This window comes from Pyxicephalus adspersus, chromosome 4, assembly GCF_032062135.1.
Source record: "Pyxicephalus adspersus chromosome 4, UCB_Pads_2.0, whole genome shotgun sequence".
NCBI lineage: Eukaryota > Metazoa > Chordata > Amphibia > Anura > Pyxicephalidae > Pyxicephalus > Pyxicephalus adspersus.
In genome coordinates this window covers 107,521,302-107,542,859 of record NC_092861.1, presented here as the reverse complement: position 1 = coordinate 107,542,859, position 21,558 = coordinate 107,521,302, and the positions used below count along the sequence as shown (strand labels likewise).

Genomic DNA, 21,558 nt, shown 5'->3' with positions numbered 1-21,558 from the left:
TCTCAGTGTGACACAGGGACTGATTTATTAAAGCTCTCCAAGGCTGGAGAAGATACACTTTAGTCAGTGAAGCTGGGTGATCCAGCAAACCTGGAGTGGATTTTTCTTTTTATATTTGCTTGCAAATCTTTTGAATCCTGGACCAGGTCCATTCCAGGTTTGCTGGATCACCTTGGAGAGCTTTCATAAATCTGGCCCACAAGGTCAGCAAAGCACTATGGTACTTCCAGCAACCTTAGCAGCTCCCCAATCCATAGAAATGTCACCAAACAATAGGAAATGCTGTGACCGTCCTCACTTTCTAGGGTTGACAGAGTCAGTAGTAGTCAAACTGGAGTTCCAGTGAATCAGTCCTGCAGCCTCAGTATGAATAGACCCAGCTGGTTGTAAACAACACTCTTCATTCATTGCTGTGTCCCAGTGATCCAAGTGTAAACCCCTTGAAATGGACAAGGTCTCTTAAAACCAATAACTTTGGCTTGTTAAGCCAACCCCCTTGGACAGAGATAACTGGATTGTAGGAGGCTCTCAAGTCCTAGATTCTTACCGAGCAAGAGGTACAGGTACTTTAAAAATGGATGAACACTGCCTTCACACTAATGGTGGATCCTTCTGTCCTTCTGCAGGCAGTCTAGCTCAAATATTGGTGGTCTGCAGCTCTGATCGGTGTGCCCCCCAGTGGGGTCAGGAGGAGCCCGAAGGAACCCGCTAAGGGGGGCGCACTGGCCACAGCTGCAGTCCATGTCTCTCGTACAGATTGCAGGCTCAGGGTGGTGGGCTCAGACCTGCAATGGGATGGGTGAGCGGGTTCGGGCATCATGACGTCATTCTGGGGGGAAGTGTCATCCCCTTTGAGTGACACATGGCTCCCGGTGCATGCCCAGTCCGGAGTCTGTGAAATTAGTGGTATGTGACGCCCAAAAGGTTGGTGACCACTGGTCTAGCTGGTCGACTGGCATACAGTAATGCCTACAGACCAAGCAGAACAGTCATCCCTACTTCAGGACTGCTTTCACTCCCCTCATACACCAATTTATACCTCCCAGCTACTCCTTCTTGCTGTGCAGCACTCTATTTCATCCTCAGTCTAAACAGAGTACAGTAAATTTGGTTCCTGGACAACAAGTTCCTGTGCATGTTGCATTGAATAGCACTGTGGTAATACTGTCCTCAAGATGTTTAAAATACAAACACTGGGGGGGTGCTACACTTTGTAATTCATTTTGAATTAAAAATTAAACTCATAAATCAAGAAGTCAACGTGAATACAGTAATTAAAAGATTAATTAAAAATGATTGCACAAAAGCCAAAAAAACAACCCCCTCACATAATTATGAAAACATTATAAAAAACCTGTATGTATATTACAGTCTGGTATAACATACAATAAAAACCTCTGATATGCTTATTGGCCATAATATTTATTCTACAAGCTTTTGTTCCAAAGTAATCCGTGAAATGAGCACAATTCCCTTTTATTTAAACAGCACAGTAGTACTGAAAATTCTCATATTGGATGGTTTTTTATATCATGTTCAGAGGGATTGCTGTACATCTGAAAAATAAAGCATTTTATTGTTGTCACTGCAGTCTACCTGGTTTGTTTACACTGCAATTAGAAGATTCTCTTCCCTCACTACACACCAAAGACACATTTTCCTCACAGCATGGTTCTGCTGGCTTGGCCTCCATAAGCTAATAACACTAATTGATTTTAACAATTTCAGGTACTTATTTTTAGATTAAGATCAAGTAATATTGAAGTGGTAAATTATAGAAACAAGTAAAAAATTATATCACATATTTTATCCCAAATTTGCCAATACAAACTAGTCCCTGTAGACCTGCTGAACAAAAACCTTTACAATGAACATTTTTTATCTGTTAAATATAAATTTGGTAAGGTTTTGTTGTTTCTGTTTAGTAAGTGCCTGTGGATCTTGCTTAGAAGTTCTGCAAGTTGATGACTTCCTGCGATCTCTGCTTGTGCTGCTACCAGTTAGATCCTCAGCTCCTACTGAGAAATACAGAGCCCCTCTATGCTGAGATAAAAAACTGACCATCCATAGATATAGTATAGTGAGTGAATGCAATTATCCAAATACTTCCATAATTACAGACTAATAAGCTGCAATTAAAAAAGTTTGATTTTAGGATTTCAGCAAGATTGATCACCATCATTATCTATTTATCATGCAAAAAATTTCATTAACACAAAACCTTTGAAAAATATTATTATATTGGACTGTACAGGCATGTATTTCCAAGCATTTTTGACTAATAATGTCTGTGTGTATACCCGTTGTCTGGCCGGCGATCCTGTGCTTTTGGTTGTTGCAGGACAATGTGCCCTGATTACTAGGGGGTGCTGAGAAGTTGATAGATGACAGCGTGATATCTTAGTATGTAACTGTGCAAATATCAGGTCATTGCGATTCCTAAAACTGTTTTTTCTTTTGCTGTGAGGGCAGAGGCATAAGCAAGTTTCACGTCGTTGGAGTTACGGAGCGTCATGAAGTTTTTGTTTCTCCAGGAAAAGGAAGGACACTTCTCCCCCAGTGTTTGTAACATCGCAGTCTGAATGTCCTTTGCTGACTTTCCCTGGAGAAACAAAAACTTCATGATGGCCCGTAACTCCAACAACGTGAAAAGACAGTTTTAAGAATCAGAAATACCTGATAATTGCACAGTTACATACTAAGATATTAGGCTGTCATATGCCCCCACACTAATTTTTCTATTTCATCTGGAAGGGGGCAAAGCCAGGAACTTCTCAGCACCCCCTGGTATTCTCTTCATTAGCATGGCTTGCAGCAGCAGGGAACATCAGGCAATTAGGTTTAAGTCCTCTGCTCTGCAGCCTGTGGCATTCCCGGCTTCCCTTTGTATGTGAATGGTCCCTCTGCATCCCCTGCTCTGAGGCTGTGCAGCTGAGGGGGATTGTGCTAAGTGGTTCCTGATTTCGGTCCTGTGCTGCCATAGGTTGCTGGGACTTTATGGCCTCTCTGCACTCACTTACCTATGCCTGTTGTAGCCTTAGCTGGCATAATCTGTGCTAGAGTAAGTTTCATGTTACCGACCTTGCCTATTCCTGACCTATTATTTGTATGCAGTCTGGACCAACCTTTTGACCCTGACTCTGCTTGTGCAAACTCCCTCTGTACTTCGTCTGGTGGACTGATCGCTCGTATATCGCCTTGGCTTTACACTGTGGATTTGGCTTGTGGAACTCGTACAGCATAATCTCTGGGCCCCTGGCGCAAAAAATCCTGGAGGCAACCATGTGCTAGGAAAAGCAAGCAGTCTCCAGAGGCTGGGCAGTCGGAGGTGAATACTGTGTCGCTATATTGGGGGACTGGCGCCTGGTGAGTACTGGTGCAGAATTTACTTGCTAGACAAGTAAATTCTAATCACGTTTGTTATATGACAGTATTTATCTTAAACTATCCCAACACGTATAGCCTCCCTGGACTTCCTCAGGGGAGTATTAGTGTAAGATATCTACGGTCAATTGGATTGAAAATGTAAATGAGAGTTCATCTGAGTTTAGTTTCCACGGTCACCGGGCTGTACTTTGATAATTACTATTGATGTACAATTGATAAGTACCGCCCGGTGACCTGCGGTCAGAACTGATTGGAGGCACGTGAGTGCTTCCAATCAGCTGTGACTGCAGGCGAACTCCTGATGAACTTTCAGTGGATTTTCTCCATTGAGAGTTCATCTAAGTTCAGTTCCCATGGTCACCGTGCTGTACTTATCATTGATAAGTACAGCCCGGTGACCGTGGGAACCGCGGTCACAGCTGATTGGAGGCAGCTGTGACTGCAGGTGAACCCCAGATGAACTCTTCCAATCAGCTCCGACTGCAGACAGACTCTCAATAAAATTTCTCCATTGAGAGTTCATCTGAGTTCTTCGAGAACACGACCTTGTGGCGAATCACAAGGCCATTCTTGCTTACATGTTCTGTAAGCGAGACAGGCCTGATTCGCCTCAAGATTGAAAATAAAAATTTCGCTCGCTCATCTCCAGCTGCCGACAGATGAGACTAAACAAACCTAAACTGGTGTGGTTTAGCAAAGTTTTATGTTAGCATGCATGTATTGGTTTAAAAAAAAAACTTTTAAAAATATTATGCTATTGAATTATTATTTGTTGTCTTTGTATTATTGTTATTATTATTTATACTGTTATGTTATTCATGCTGTTGAATTCTTATGTTATTTATGCTGTTGTTATATTATTGCTGTTGTTTAATATTAAGCTGCATGCGCAGCTAAGCTTTGATGCCACAAATGTGGGTAAATAATAAGGGTAAATAAGGGTAGGACACATTATTCCAGCAGGGACATCGCCTGTCCTATTCTGTAACAATCACCTGTCTGACCATGCAAACTTAAAAGTGGAGGAAGCCAACCCTTGGTGGTGGAAATTCATATGTAAAGCACAGGATTTTTAATTTGTTTTTCAAAAAAAACATGTGTTTTATCTGTACCTATACCCAAAACTTTTTTGGACAGAGTAGGGAAGGAATAAAACGCCTGTTTTATTTTATTGCTGCTGGATAATGCAGCATTATAATGATAATGTTTTCTTAGAGTTTCCCTAACTTCCTGGTATCCTCACAACAGGAAATGAAATTAAGTAACTCAGACAAAGTAAAAATGCGTTTTAACTTTTTTTTTTAATTTAAATCTTTATTAGGTTGAATTAACAAAAAGAAACTACAACACATACAAATTTAACAGATCATAAATAATCAGTATGACAGTCTCTTTCTACATATGTACAAAGCTGTATACATCAAAAAGAGATAAAAAAATATCAGTGCAAACAAAATGTCACTTTCAAATTCACATGTAACTCTCCTAATACATCTGAGGTAATGTAATAATAATGTAGTACAACAAAACAAGGTTAAACATATAGTTAGAAACCCTGTGAACTGAACCTTGACTGACTTGGGGATGTAAGGATCCAAATATATAATCAATGGTCTATTTGTGCTGTCATTAAGTATTCAGGTAATTCACAGAATAAGGTCCAGTAAAACCATCTCCAATTTGTAATCTCCTCAGTGTGTCTAAGAGAAGCTACAGGGCCTCCATCAGGTACAGCTCATTAACACGGGTAAACCATTGGGCAATACTAGGGGTTCCCGGTTGACGCCACATTGCTGGGATACATGCTCTCGCATCAATTAACCTTATTAAAAGGGATCTGCAAAAAACCTAGGAAGGAGACAATGCACCCTCTCCCAGAAGGGGCGAACCCTCGGGCAAACCCAGAAAATATGCAAGAAAGTGCCTCTATGTTCATTACAACTCCAGAAAATGTCCGAGGCCATTGGAAACATAGATGTTAAATGGGCCAAATCAAAAATGTACCATCCCATCAGGATTCTATAACCCTTCAAAACAAAATGCTGAAAACCTCAAAATTCATTTTTTACGTTAAATAGGAAAATGCTAAAACAGCTTTTTTATTCTTGTTTATTTCCCTTATACAGATGTCCCCACCTTTACTATTTTACAAGCAAAATTTTATTGCAAGAACAAGACAAAAAAAACAGGAGGTAGTACAATTTGACAATAAAGACAGGGCTCTTTGTGGATTTTTGTCTCTACTTTGAACTACACACTTAGAGCTCTGTGTGGCTGTTTGCACACCACTGAGGATAATGTTCAATGAACAGAATCACTGTCCACACGGAAGTCCGTCATTGAGCCAGCAGTGAAGATGGCAGAGTCCATCCCTGCAGCTATGACAGATCCTGGCACCTGTCAATGCTGCAAGGTGATTATGTGATGTAATGGCAGGTATGTTTTGTATACTTGCTGATTATATCAGAAGCTCATCACCCACCAATGAGTTTAGTTTTGCTGTAAATTCAATACTATACTAAGAGAAAGCAATTTTCAATTTAAATATTAACACTGAAATGTATTATTAGAAGGAGACGTTTAATACACTTTCATTTTGTCAATTATTCATAGTGAAAGATCTATTAAAAGTATTTGGGCAGCATCTCGTATGCTCTACTTTCCATGGGAACTCTCCACTTGGAGCATGCAAAGCACATAATACATCACCAATTAGGTGTAATGGAAAGAAATACAGGTTTTATGTGAAACCAACAATGTGTGATTTACGCTCATTACCCAGATAGTCCTGCTACTGTATGTCATGTGCTAAATATATATATATATATATATATATATATATATGCAGAGCTATATTTAAATCCCCAGGCTATAAATATTACTTTTAAACAAGCTATTTATAAAGTTCATGGGATAAGAAAAAGTTAAACAAAGTACATTTAGAAAGTTACATATAGGAAATGGAAAATGTAAGGGCCAAAAGTGTGTATGTAAAAAGGAATGTAAAGGAGAAGATGATTTAAGTAATAATACTGTTTGAATGGAGCTGAGCCCTGAAAATGTAACAAATTTGATTGTACAAAGTGCAGCAACCAAAATTAAACTATAACTATTTTAAAGCTGAAAACAAGGTCAACATTTAAAATATGTAGATGATACACATATTTGAGTTGTTTTACTTGGATTTGCATTTCAATTACACACCTACTATACAGCATAGCATGTCTAGAAAAGCAAGAAATCAGTTGCAATTCAGTAGCACTGTTTTTAAAGATTTAGGACTCATTTACAGTTTTTTTACCAGTGTGCTGCAGTAACCCACATTGCACATGTTGATGTGATGTGGTGCCATTCACTGTGAATTGTATCCCAATGCACTTTTCCAAGACTCCTGTCATGCAATGCACCATTAGGTCCAGTAACAGTACTGTGAATTACTGTGGGTTTTGCAGTACCAATTAATACGGTAGTATTATTTAGGATTCATTATGATGACTTTGGCAGCCAATTTAAATAAATGGGTTGTCATCACATAATGTATGTTATTGTGCACAATATTGCACATGATTAGGTGCATTACAATTGACCTTAGTGGTGTCACCCACCAATTGTGCTGAATACATACAGCATTTTGTAAAAGTGAAAAGCCCATGTGCTTTGCCATGTAAACATATCTGTATAACATTATATATTGTACACTGCCTGAGCAAAAAAAGGCTGTGGAGGCAAAGTTATGATCTCAGGTTGCTTCAATTGGTCTTATCTAGGTTCAGCAATGTTATGAACTCAAAATATGAGGTCAGTTGACAATGCTATGATTTAAATTGTGAAAGACAGGTTCAAAGAGGGTGTACAGCGTGCGTCATTCATCGTCCGAACGATCATCCTGGTGGATCCACGAACCATGAACACCGAATGATCGTAATGCAAGTAAAGGAGAAGAGCGTGCAGCGGGGTGCCGCTCCGTCGTTCTCCCCCTCCCCTCTGGATAGAGCAGAACGGTGCTGTATGTACAGCACTCGTTCATGCATCGTGAAGTGCTTAGTCGTTGGAAAGGATCGTGAAAGATCCCTTCCAACTACTACAATTGCAAATGTGTATACGGCTTAAGTCGCGTTTTGTTTGGTCAAGAAAAAAGGTTGTCTACTTCCTGAGAACATCAAACTCCCCACAGAAATAGATTTTATAGGCGGGTTAGGGCCTGAAAAAAGTGGGTCCACCAGTTTTCCTTATCCAAACTGATTTTTAGGAACTAGGGAGACATAAGATCGCATTTGTAGGTATGCAAAGGGCTTGCGACACAAAAAAGGGTAAACTTCCAAGGCTGCCTCAAGAACCAATGGTTTCCCTATATCCAAAATATCTTACATTCCGTAAGGCCACGCTTTGACCAGGTCTCATAGGAGGAGTGCCAAGCTGAATGAGGAAAATTCAGATTTCCTGAAAAACAGAAGAAAGAGCAAAGTATAACTATTCAACTGATGGTGATATCTAATTCTATGCCAAGCCTGCCAACCACCTTTTGTTATTGAAAGCAGCACACTGCAACACACACATAGTAAATTTGGTATGTACTAATGGAAATGTGTGTAGTACATTTTTAAAATATTTTACTGCCTATACTTACTGCCAGAGGGAACAAGTCAAAATCCCCCTTTTTAGATGAATTATTTCTACTATATACAGAAATATGTTGTGTTCTTTATTCTCCTATAGACCCTAGTGACCCACATGTGATTACTGACAATGATTCAATATTCGTCAGTGATGTAAAGCATGGTCAGATTTTCCTACTGAATCCAAATAACCTTGTTTATTCATGATTAAAATTTATTAGACTCGAGAATAACATTTTTCTCATTCCAAAAATTATACTGATCTGCCAAGAGATTCAAGCACACAGAGTCCTATGTGCAAGCCATCTTATATCTCCTCTTTTATCTCCCTTTGCTTTTAATAAATAAAACAGTGTCAAAAATATAATGTAGTCAACAAACTATATGATGATATTGGGCCCAAAATTAAACATTTTTGCGTATACTTAAAGTAACTTGTTAGAAAATATCCTCTTAAAATGGTTGACGCTAAGTCAATAGCTGTCACTTTAAAGCTTTTGCTAGATCCTTAATGTGTATATAGAATTGACCAGCTGGCCATTTACCAAATGTGGGTGCCAAGGCAGATGGCAGACAAGTTTTCTGTGTATGTCAGTGCAATTACTTTTAAACTTTAACCACATAATGCTTTGGGAAGAAAGCACTGCATAAACAGTTGACTTTTTATTTTATTTATTTAGATCCTATATGGCTACCTTATATTCTACCTACTACATTCTCAATCTCTTTGTGGATATTTGGAACAATTTCCATAGGGATAATTTCCAGATATCGTACCAATAAAAATCCTTTATATTCTTTACAATTTGTGGTTGTGTTGCTGCTTATCGTTTTAATTGCTGACTTTAGTATATAGTTCTAAAAGATAATGAAAGTTACCATTTATTTTATAACTTAGTCTTAGTTATAATATTCTACTTACACATAATATTTTAAAAAAAATCTGTTTCACAGTTTCACAAAGTGTTATAAAAAGACATGTCTTTTCTACAATTTCTTTACATTCAATAGAATTTACTCACTGGCATGGTCCAAGTTAGATATGGATGACAAAATATGGTAGGCTGTTAATAGCTTTTTAGTTTTCAAGATAATTCTGTCAATATTTCCCGTGAGGAGGTTACTGTAAGCTGTAAATCCAAAAATGCCACACTCAAGAAAAAATGTGTTATTGTGGCTATTTTTATGAAATGTCCATATGAATACTTCACATAAGTGCAATAGACCATTCAGTGGAAAAAACACACAATTTATAAATCTGTCCCACCACATTTTGGTAATAGAGTACTAATAAAACTATATTCATGTTAGATTCTAGTCCACGCCTTAAACATAGTGTTCTCCTGCAAAGATATTTACTATAGGGAACACAGAATATTCATTCATTGATTTAACTGATTTGTAGTCTTTATATAGAAACTTCAGATTTATGCAAGTCTGGCACATATTAAATCATAAAAATGCTAGCAGAATTTAAAAAGCATTTGGTCTATATGACATTGCCTTAGTGTAATATTAAACTTGGCTTCTAGTGACTTTTTGTTTTTTGCCTATAGAGCACAATGTATGTGCCATGCAACGTGAAACCCCTTTCTGTAAGCCTAGACACCAAGGACAATCTAACTTGCATATGCACAGGAATTACAACCATGGACAAATAGAATTGCCAGGACCAGGTCTGGCAGTTCTGGGGTTGGTGGCAAATATGGCAACTTTGGAGAATGTAGCATTAACAGATTTCTGAACTTGTCATTATTGTAGGGCACCTACAAAAGATCTCTGCCAAAATCAGCAAGTATCAAAAGGGATGAAAAAGAAAAGAAACAGCAGGGGATTTTGTTCAGCTCAATAGTTTATATGTGGGTATTCAAGATATAAACAGTAATAATGATAATAATAAGAGTCCACAGGCTAGGTGGTTTTGGTATACAGTTTAGGGGTTTGGCCACCTTCTATCTTTAGAGTTAAATTGGAACACTAACAACTTATACTAAAATCAGCAAGTATGCTGTGCATAATTGCCAATAATAGCAAATACTGAGCCAAACCAAAAAATATTTATTTTCGCTTTAAAGCCAGACCCAGCAAGGGAATGTAAAAAAACGAAAATCCTTGGTAGAAGGTGGCTATTGAGGGTAGTATTTTCAATAATACACATCACATTTTTTTATTTGGATCATGTAATGTGCATGTTACTATTACACTCTCTAGATATTATATTTTAGAAATACAATAGCATCAATAGATATGTTGGACCATTATAGCAAGTCAAGCCTACCATGAAATAAGCGGTAAAAGTGTTAAGTGGCAATTTCCAAGGTACAGAATATGACAATGTTCTGTACTCACCTCTTGTCCCCAGCTGCTCCCTCTCTTGTTCCTTTAGACAGTGAAGGGAAGTGTGCAGAACATGGGTCAGTATGCACTACTTAAGACATAGTCTGACTTCTAAAATAGCTTATTTTAACCATGGAACAATCTGGCCACTCTACCAAAAAAGTTATTTGTCCTACTTAAAATTCCGGTGTTGCAAAAATGAAATATGCATAAACATTTACAAGGTTTGAAATATAATCTTCTGCTGTTACTTGTTACTGCAAATTTGTAACAATTTATTTATATAACGGGGACATCTGTCACGTGTGGAAAGAGAATGCAGAGAGATGGAGCAGATTGAAATAATGTAAAAAATACATTTATTGATTTTTTTTATTGTGCAGCAGTAAAAATTAGCAGTTTAGAATTCAGTCAGATTGCATATTGTATAGAGAATCTCTACATATAGTTGAGTGTTTAAGAAATATGGGAACTACTGTTGCTAGTAATAGCCTTTAAAAATTCTGGTCACAGAGTATTTGACTTTAATACATTCTGAGTTGCTGACCTGAAACAAGTATGCAAGTACTTGTTCTGGATTAGTGACTCAAATTATTGAAGCAGGAGGGTCAGCATGACAGCCAGACAAATAGAATACGTAAAAGTAAAAGGTGCCAGAAATGTCAGGCTCAATGTTATTCTCAGGAAAGTTTTCCATTGTAGATAATTCTTTAAAATGTTTGGGTCCAAAGTGATATTAGTATTACTTGGTTTAGACATGTGGTGTTGTACCTTTTCAGACACTATTCAACTCACTTCCTTTGAGCCCAGCCATTAAAGCAGACTGCAATGAATCAGAAGAGCTGCTTTAAGGCTTTGCCCCTTGCTCTGGAGTTGTACGAGAATGCTGCAGCAAGTGGTGCTGTGTCACTATCACAATCTAGACCAATCCACCAAGAGGTAGTATTATTTGACATGCACTGTCTCTTTTGTCAAATAACTACCTGGTTCTTTGAGGCTTTTAGTTTCTGCTCTAAACTACTTGCATACACAGGGGTTACATCATCCAATCAATGTAAATGATGGCCCTCGCCACGGAAGTCCACCATAGAGAGAGTGGAGGGTTTGCAAGGTGGGAAGCCTGAGCCATAAATTGGGCTATAATGTAACTAGAGTCTAGTAAGCTAAGTGACTGAAACATTGTTTAGGTGTTCAATGCTTCCACAAAGTTTGTTTATCAGTTTCATTGGCACCAAAAGTCATTATTCTTTACTCAATATTAATTATAAAAACATAATTTATTATTCATTAAAGGCATATATGAGATATCAGTTGAAAATTTTCCATAGGTTATATCAATATATTTTTCATTTCATGACACATTTAGCAAGCATTTCTTTCTCAGGAGGCATGGGACATCACGTCATGTTAAGCTAAATCTTTATCTGGACAAAATATCTATATGTGTAAAAAGGGCAATATAGATCTTAGATCTATATCTAAGATAGATAGATATCTCGATAGATAGAACTCAGCACTTATCTTGGAGCGATTGTGCTCTACAGACCACACAGATATGGAGCTGATTCCCTGAGGACTGATTGTCTTTCCGAAAAGAAAGATATTTTTTAGACATACAAGATATAAAAAGTTTGAAGATAAATAGCACATATTCCTCCCTAAATGAATAATGAATAATAAATTATGTTTTTAGAACTGATATTGTGTAAAGAATAATGACTTTTGGTGCCTTAAAAGTCCATTAAATCTGGAAAATAAACTTTGTAAAAACTTTACTTATGGATGTGCATCTAAACTGCACAGCTACCCCCCAAATTGATAATTTCTAGGTGTTCAATGCTGCCAACATCTGGCTCTTGCGTTGAGCAAAGTATGTCAACATGTTTCCATTCTCAAAATCAAGGTTCTTTCTACCTCCTCCTAAACCTTCAACTTTCTGTTTAAGCTGATTGGAGTATTTATTGCCCAACATTAGCCAGTGTTTGAATTTTTGAGCAAATAGTGTCACTTTTTTATTTCTGTCTGTGAACCATTTGAAGGCATTTGTTCTCATTTCCTGTAACTTTGCACTCATACAGGATTTCATGAAGAACAGGAAATCACTGTAAATTATAAAAACTTTCTCATATGTTATAACATGTTCTTACTCTACATAATTGTGTTTCTCATTTATATCTGTGTTTTCATTAGAGAATTTTTCCCATCACTACCCTGAGGGGCATTGGACCACTGAAAATCTGGTCTATTGTGCTATGGGTTGAGCAGGCAAATGAAAATTTAAGAAAAGCTGGTGCAGACAGACACATAAAAAACTTCCTTATCCTTTATTTAAAAAAAAAAAAAAAAAAAAGTTACATTTGGTTTAATCATTTGGTTGAACTGTAGAAATACAATTAAACCTTTAATTTACATGTTACACTACTTGCCTACTATGCAAAATATTTCTTGAGATATATAATAAATATTTTTACATAATTTCTGATTAAATATGATCATGGAGGCAGCCATATATTTTTTTGTGTATGTAAGCTATGTAACCTGCTTTGCAGTGCTACACAATGGTTGTGGTCTGCTGTTCATTCTCACAGTACAAATCTACAGGTTGTTTGGAAACAACTCATTTGCTATGTGGCCTAAACTTTATCATAGATATAAATCTTTACGTATAGCAAAAAAATTTTTGGGGTGAAGAAGGTGAGTCTTCCCTGTGGGGATACAGATAATAATAAAAATGTATAGTGTTTCTAATCACAAAAAGATTTTTTGCTTATGCAATGCATAGAACATTTTTCCAACTGAACCCTAGCAACTTAGCCTCTATAATTAGAAAGAAGGCAAACATATTTAAAAGCAAGCTTACTAAAATGTGAACAATATATTTAAAAATTGCTAAATAAATGGTAACTACCACAATAGAAACCTAAAAGTATGATAGCTAAACATGACCCCTGTAAGGCAAAACTAAACCATTTTGTCAAAGTAATTGACGTCAGGCAGGTATTTTATTCCAGAAGGGACAGGCAATGTCCCTTCTGCAATAAAAAAACCTTACCTGCCTTTTTTTAATGTGACTGCATTAACTTTGCCCTGTCCCCAATCTGTCATGGGTACTGCCATCTTGTTCCTTCTTCTCTTACTGGTTCCGATCTTTGGAATCTTGATTGTCTGTGCCAGGATGATGTTCACTTAGTTTTGGTAGTCCTGGGGGATCCAAAGCATCCGGCATGCGTAGCTCAGTGTTTTCTAAATAGAAGGAAGTGATAAGTCAAGTAAGTAAGTGTGATTTATTGCATAAGGGACATTGCCTATAGTTATCCTTTTTTAGAGCTTTTGGTAAGTGTCATTGCCATTGCCCATATGACATCATTAATACATAAAATTGATTACAGTATTTAAAAAAACTCAAATATCCAAGGTTTGCAAATGAGGTCAAATTTTACCACGTAGTTTCTAACATATAATCCCCCCTCTGGTAATTTAGGTGCAGTTTTTAAATACTGTAATATATAATACTTATATATTAGGCATGTAGGCATATGTAATAATATTACGCTTCCTTAGGGCTTTTTTGGTTTAATTTGTGACATTGCGGCAGATCAAGCATAGCTATTGCATCTAAAAATAAAATAATCTTTAACGAAAAAAAAAATCTGAAAATTTTGACCTCCTGGCAAAGTCTGCTGTTAGATTTATCAGAGGAGGGGCATGTGACTTGGTAAGACACAGCTCAAGCTCAAAGGAAACAGCTGCTCGTTTCATGCATTAGCACTTGGCAAGTGAGCAAGGAGCGGAGATGTTTGTGGAATACCTCTGCACAGAAATGAACACAAAGTAAGTAACCCAGATATTTATTGTCTTGTCTCCTTTAAATGCTAACATTTGCAAATCATACATGTCTGTGAATAATATGCAGACAATAGCCCATTCAATTCAGTGTCTACAATCTGACACTTCATCGCTTCAAACTGTTAAAATTTTTTCACAGTAAATTGTGTGTGTGGCTGTGAGATGGTTAATACAAGAGAGGATGCAATTCTTTAGTGTATAACCGCATAGTATGTGTTGTTGAAGTTGTTTCTAATTATAGACTTGGCACCATGTTCAACTTTGCTGAAAAAAAGTTTTTTTTATGTTTCTTATCTATTCTGTTGTCAGCTACGGTTATAAACATAAGCACTTCTTAAAATCTTTTATTTGATAGGCAGGAACTGTGCGATTTGTAGGCTTAGACAAGCTCACAATACCATTGGGCTGGTTACAACACTGTGTACATTCTTTTCAAGTCATATGAGTTTTTGTGAGCTAATCATGCTGGATACCAAGGCTTGCGGCTGTCTCATGATTGTGCTTACAAAAACATTGTCATAGCTTGTATTGTCCCCAGGCTGTCCACTTTAACTGCTCTCTGTAATGTTATGCATTTTGTTTTCTGATTTATTATTCTTATGTTTTACAAATATTTATATACATACATAAACACACCTTATTTTATACTTTTTATTATGTATAAGGTTGTTATAGATGCACAAGAAGATACTTTATATTGAAGATTACTTTTTAGCAATAGGAGAGTATTACCACAATTTTGACATATTATCAATATATTTATATATTAATATTATGGGCTCAATTTACTTGGAATTAAGGAAGACTCACTCAGCAAAGCTTTGTAAAGCAGCATTCACTTTGGTTACCCAATCATGTGCAACAGCATTCAACAGCATTTTCTTGAATATGACAAGATGAATAATGATGACATGGGTTTATCACCTAACATTTTTTAAAATATCAACCCTACTGACATTGAAGAACACTAACAAAAGGTATTATTCTTCCATTGCCTTGCATTCTTTATTTACACACTCTATCACACTGAAGTGTTGTATGTGTTGTGCTTTAAAAAGTGCAGCACATAGCAATGCATTATATTGTGTTGTCATACACTGTTGCATTCAGTGCATTGGTAAGGTGAATTTGGAGAATGAATGGCAATCCAGCTCAACAACATATGACTTGCGTATACCGTTGCATTACCATGCATGGAAATGCATGCATTAACACAACACACTAGTAAGAACAAATACTGTGACAGTATTTTTCAGTCACTTGGAATTGATATGATGAGACATCAAAATGTTTAGTAATCAAGTTATTCTGTGTTATCCTCAGTTTTTGTCAAATGTGTATACTTTTATATAGGCTTTTTTATTCACCTTTTTAAAAATAGCCAAATGAATAATATCACCTGCCCCCTTCCCCCTCCCCAGTCTCTTTTATAACATTATGTACTGTAAGTTTTTTTACAGTATTTATCCTAAAGCGGAACTAAACCAAAAAGTTTTAGACAGGCTTTATTGCGGAAGGGACATGCTATAACAAACTTACCTGCTTGCAGTTCTTCTCTATAATGCAGCACATCTGCATATTAGTGCATAATCCCGGCAAAGCTGGTAGCCGGAAATGACATCATTCCAGACTGGACATTCTAGATATCCTGAACCCAGAAGAGGACCATATGAAGATGTGACGGTGTTGACAAGGGAGCGATGATAGGTGAGTTTTACAAAATTTTTGCAGACAGGCAGGTACGTTTGTTTTATTGCAGAAGAAACATTACCTTCAATAAAGAACCCACTTATATGCAGTTTTTTAGTTTTAGGATCAGTTCCACTTTAAGGTCACCTATCACAATGAAACATCTATATATTCTCCAATCTATATGGACACAAATACATAGGGCCTTCCACAGTGTAAAATGTAAAGTTTATATCAATGTTGTAAATCAAAAGAGACATTAAATAATAAGGCTGTAATAGCCAGCTCTAATTATGTAATTAGTTAACATATGTTGTAAAAGGAACATTTATGTTAACATTCCCAGCTACATATAGTATGTATATTTATAATGGTGCTTTTTCCTTTAACATACAAGCTATAAGAACATTTTGGATAGTAGACACATACTGCATATATTACTAAAGATTGTCAATAACAGACCTACCGTTTGCATAATTAGAAAGAAAGAGAACATAAATATCCTGTTTATCCTGAAATCTGAATAATAAGAATTATGAACAACAGAAAGGATAATGGATGTCCTCTCTGTGCTCCATGACCTGAATGGAAATTTTAAGGCTGCATCCTGGAGCTTTTGTATATTAGCTTGACAGGAAGTTTGAATTCATCTTTGTGATTATGCCCATGCTCCAACTCCTTTTTATTTATTTCACACACTTATAACTAAAATAGTGAAATTTAGCAGAATATTGGTGTACTCATGTGGCTATTTAATTTATTACTTTGTTAAAATTGCATTGATCCAATATACAATTCAGTTGGTAGCACCACATGTTTTAGTTTGTACCATATTATTAGATTTTATTTATATATGTCAATACAATAAATGATTATCTGTCAAACCAGACTGTCTGCAAGAGCATTCTGTTTTGGTATGAGACATCTGCTATGGTAATCAGCTGCTTGACATATTCTGAACAAAATACAATGACACCTTGTCATAAAAAAAAAATCATCTGCTTCAATAAAACAGCTCACGGTGAATTGTACTTTAAACTGGGTCTGAGAGAATTAACTTAAAGTGGAACTAAACTCCTCTTGTTCCTCTTTTCTCTTTTCTGTGTTCAGGATTCCTGGCCATCTTGATTGTCTAGGCCAGAATGGCACAAGGCCTGCCCTGGATGTGATAGCAATGTACACTAAGCTGTACATGGACAGTGCTTTTGATCAGCTGTTGCCTGAACCATAATATGACTGTTTCCCTAATGCTAGCCTACAACTAGTCCTAAGCTTTGTCTTTCTTCTAGTTTTAACTTCATCTCTATTAGGGCATTCATTAAACTGCTCAGGCATTACGGTATGTAGAAATCTCAGAGAATGGAAAGGTAGCAGGCAGGATGGATGAATGAACCATGTGGGGGGGCTGCTGTAGATTTTCATCCAAGGTAAGCGTGACAGTTTGTCTGTGTCGATAACCATCTAGTGTGCGTGTAAAGAGCTTTCTAGTTATGAAGACGTGCTCATCTCTGCAGTATTACAAACAGTGGGGTCACTATCCCTAAACTAGCAATGCTTCTAGGAAGTCATAACCCTAGTATAGCCTTTCCTAACCTACTTACCCCACAAAAAATTTTAAAATAAATATATCGTGAAGAACCCCTACTAATTCCAATTTTTCAAGATTAACATAGTAATTGACCCCTTTGTTGTCAAAATGTCACCTTTACAGACACCTAAAAACATTGTTTTTTTTCTACTGGCTCTGTTAAATAGTGTTGGCACCAATAAATCACAGCTCAAGGACGCTCCAACAACCTCTGAAGGAATCACATGGGTTCCATTGTACTTCCCTAGTAGTTTCAAGTGCCTAATTCGTATGACAGCCCCAGGTATGCCAGTAGTAGCTTTCTTTACCCTTCTAATGTAAATGACTAATTACATGCCAATAGAATTTAACCACAGCTATTATTCCTGTGACCGATATTTTTTATTTGTATGTTGGTACTTTGCATTTTAACCTTAAGGTATTTATCTCTCCCTTTAAGCATTGCTTAGATAGAATGCTGAAGATAGAAGTGTTGCTGATGTCAGCCACATTCTTGATGTACAGCAGTGTTGACAAGTACCAGCTCCTTCTCCCCTGTGTAGTTCCTGGGTGACGTCACAGCTGCATTCTAGTACAGCTACATTTGTTACATGAAAAAAAAAAGTCAAATACTCTCTCAAAAAAAATAAAATAAAAACAAAAGCAAAATATCCCCAACATGTTCATAATTTGTATATGCACTCATTTAAATAGCAGTGCATCCTCAAACCAGCTGCCCCAATATGAACACGGATAAATCCAGAAGCAATAAATATAAGGGAACTGTATTGCCTGCCAGGGGAAAAATATTTTGGTCATTCTGGTATTTACACAGCCTTGTTTGGAAGGGGGGAGACCTGTGTATCCTTTATGCAGTTTAGTAACACTTACAGGTCTTGTCCCTCCCTAATTTTGTGATTAAACAGAAAAAAAAAGCAGCAGACTGAGGAGCTCATCTAATTTTTACTTGCTTTCTCCTACTTTGTTTAACAGTAAGCACAACTGCTCCTGTCTCCATTATCAGTATGAATTCTACTTTACTGTACAAGGACATCAAGAAGCTGGTACCAAGATAAATCCATGTTCCCGTTTGCATTTAAAACAGTATATTTAGGGATGTAATAAAACATGTATAGCTGTAGTTTAATATTTAAATTCAACATTCTTAGTATTACAATACTAGGAGGGTTATGTAGAACAATCATCAGATGCATTTAGAAGCATTAATAGATGGGGGCTTAATTGGTAGGCAGCTTGAGAACATCCACACGATACCTTTCAAATACTCTTTTAGGCACAACCTCTCACTGCAATGTTCCTTCTTTCCACAAGAGTGAAGTCTGTCTCCATAACGGACAGTTGTGCCGGCTTCTTTCACTCTGCACTGCAGCCAGGAGGAGACACACGCTGCAGCCAGCGAGGAGAGGAGACACACGCAGGATCGGGTATCGGGTGAGTATCTTATTTTAATTATTTTATAACACATTTGTCGTATAAGACCAACTTTTCCCCCCCAGTTTTGGGGAAGAAAAAGTGCGTCTTATACGGCAAAAAATACGGTACTCTATATATTGACCAGCCTTTCCTAAAAATGCTAATAGCCATGCAGTATGCTGGTTCTCTAGTTCAGTACTCTGCCCTCTGACTCTTCCAAAGCAAATACCAATGTTATTTAATATGACTGAAAATTGTTACTAGTGCAATAGGTGTCTGTCTGAGCCCAGCATATATAGGGAGACTGACAGGCTAGCTGGGCGGGGACTAAGAGGACAAGTGAGAATAATTTACCAGGAAGGGCTCGGCAATGCCCCTAAGTCCAGAGCCAGCAGAGCAGCTAGAGCAAGGTGGGAACAGCTGCTGCTGATCAGACACTATAAGGAGGACAACAAGTACCAGATCAGCAGTGCAGCTGATCTGTGACAAGGAGCTCATTTAAGGAAAGCACTATTGCTAGACATGAAAAATTGGGGCCAATTGTTCTAAAGAAAATAGAGTCACAAGAAATTTCAAGATGGAATTCAGGGTTTGGAGAGTTATGATGATGTTCCAGAAGATGATGACATGCTGTATTTGAATAAATGTTGTTTTTTTGTTCAAGAATAAATGTCGATTGTTGTTCTTGAAAAAATAAGACATCCCCTGAAAATAAACCCTAGTGCATTTTTTGGAGCAAAAATAATAAAGGACATGTCTTATTTTCGGGGAAACTGGGTATATAGGCATATATTTTAGAAAGAGGATATAAAGGTTATCTCATGGGGACAGGAAGTAAAAAATTAAGAAAGTTTAAAATTAAGTACGAAAATTTCAACGCTAACACAGTCTAAGTTAAGTTAAGTCTTAGTAATGTTAACACAGTTAAGTAGGTGTTAAGTGTTTACTGCTACATCCCACAACTGAGTTCCCCATTTGGTCAAGCTTACCATCCATATTTAGTAGTTTGTACATTTTCACTGCTGTACCAGTAGTTTGTACTCTTTAGGGATTTCTCACTAACATTATTTACCACCCCAGAGAAGCTAAAATCAAATTTCAAAATCAATATTTTAGCCACTACTGTGGCTGGATTAATGAGGTAACCAATATGTTGATTTATTGGTGGTGGAAAACTGTATAGATATATTTTCCCATCTTGTGGGAAAATACTCCAGGACCTAAACTCTTTAGGGTAAAAGTGCTAACTAATGTGCTTGTCAATCATATCAAAATGCTTGTGTGCAGACTCTTTCAGTTAAAAAGAAAGTGATTTCCAATGCATATTAATATACATTTGTATATTTTCTCCTTATTTCTTTTTTTTGCTGTAATGGTGCTTAAGCCATGCTTGTTGCTTTTCAGAAGTGTGGCTGGTCATAATAGTGCTTTTAGCTGTAGACGGGGACTCCGGTGTTCATGGTGTCTCATTTTAAAAATTTGCAGAATAAGCAGGATATTACTCTAATAGGAACTATTTACATGAAAGTTTTAGTGAATGAAGTATGAAATGTTTTAGTGAATGTCATATTCACTGTTATATAAATAGACCCCTATGATTTTAATCAAAATGATGTTGTGTTGGTATTTGTGCATTTATAATAATAGATTTATTGCAAATGTGTAATCTGGGGCAGCAGTTTCTTAATAGCTCTTCCCTGTAATTCTAATGGATTTGTTTCCAGAAATACATGCTGTCTGATTGCTATCTGGGTATACAATATGTGGGAATGTTAAATCAGAACTCCAAAAATAACAAGATAAAAAAATAGCTCATTCAAAAAATGTAATTCAGCTTTTGTTGCAATATTAACTTTTAATCCAAATACTTACCTAAAGTATTTTTGCCAATCATTTCTTCTAATTTGACTGCCATCAACCTGCAATGTACTTACAGACTATTCTAGATTTGCCCCAAATAGTGACAGGAAAGTGAAATCAGGAGCAGCATAGTAATGAGCTTATCACTTTGTCACTTTGCCTTTTTTTTCCTATTAGCAAGGAATTGATTGTCTACTTTTGCTGCTTCTTTTCTGTAGACTTCCTAGAGGATGATACCAGGTCAAATTCAGGTACCTATATTGTTTGCATTATGAAACAATAATAAAAAATACATTCATTGATGTGTTATTGATTAGTGAGCTGCTTTGTTAAAATAGAAAAAAAATATTACCCCAAGGATCAGTTATGGTAATGATAGCATTAGGCTGTAATTATATATAAAACCTTATGTATTTTACATTGATGTTTGGTCCAATCAGTGGTTGATTTGATTAGCCCAGTTTTGTGTTTAATTTACATTATGGTTCCAGATTTGAACCTGTTATGACAATATCTGCATGTAGTTTGTATGTTGCCCCTGTGTTTGCATGCATTTTCTCCATGCACTTCAGGTATTATTATCAATAAACATTATTTATATAGCACCAACATATTATGCAGAGCTGTCAAATGTAATAGGGGTTACTTCTCACATCCCAAAAACATTCCGTTAGGTTAATTGGGTTTGGCCTTAGATCATTTTATTGGCATGACTTTGATAGGAACATTGGAATGTGATCCCCATTGTGGGAGAGTGATTGACATTACTATAGACTTTGTAAATCACTAAATATGATGTGCCTGCTTTGCTTGCAATTGGAG

The 21,558-nt window shown here is 36.7% G+C and overlaps 1 protein-coding gene across 4 annotated transcripts in view; it reads left to right on the top strand.

Moving 5' to 3' along the window:
- RASGRP3 (RAS guanyl releasing protein 3) overlaps positions 1–21,558 on the top strand; it is a 73,802-nt gene that overhangs the window by 3,165 nt on the left and 49,079 nt on the right. For 2 of the 4 annotated variants that reach the window (XM_072409249.1, XM_072409246.1), the window contains exon 1: positions 14,062–14,171. The exons of 1 other annotated variant lie outside the window; for it this stretch is intronic. The gene's annotated coding sequence lies outside the window, so the exon portion shown is untranslated. Of the gene's footprint in view, positions 1–14,061; positions 14,172–20,968; positions 20,988–21,558 lie in introns of those variants that run through there. One more of the 4 variants, XM_072409248.1, reaches the window with a different exon arrangement.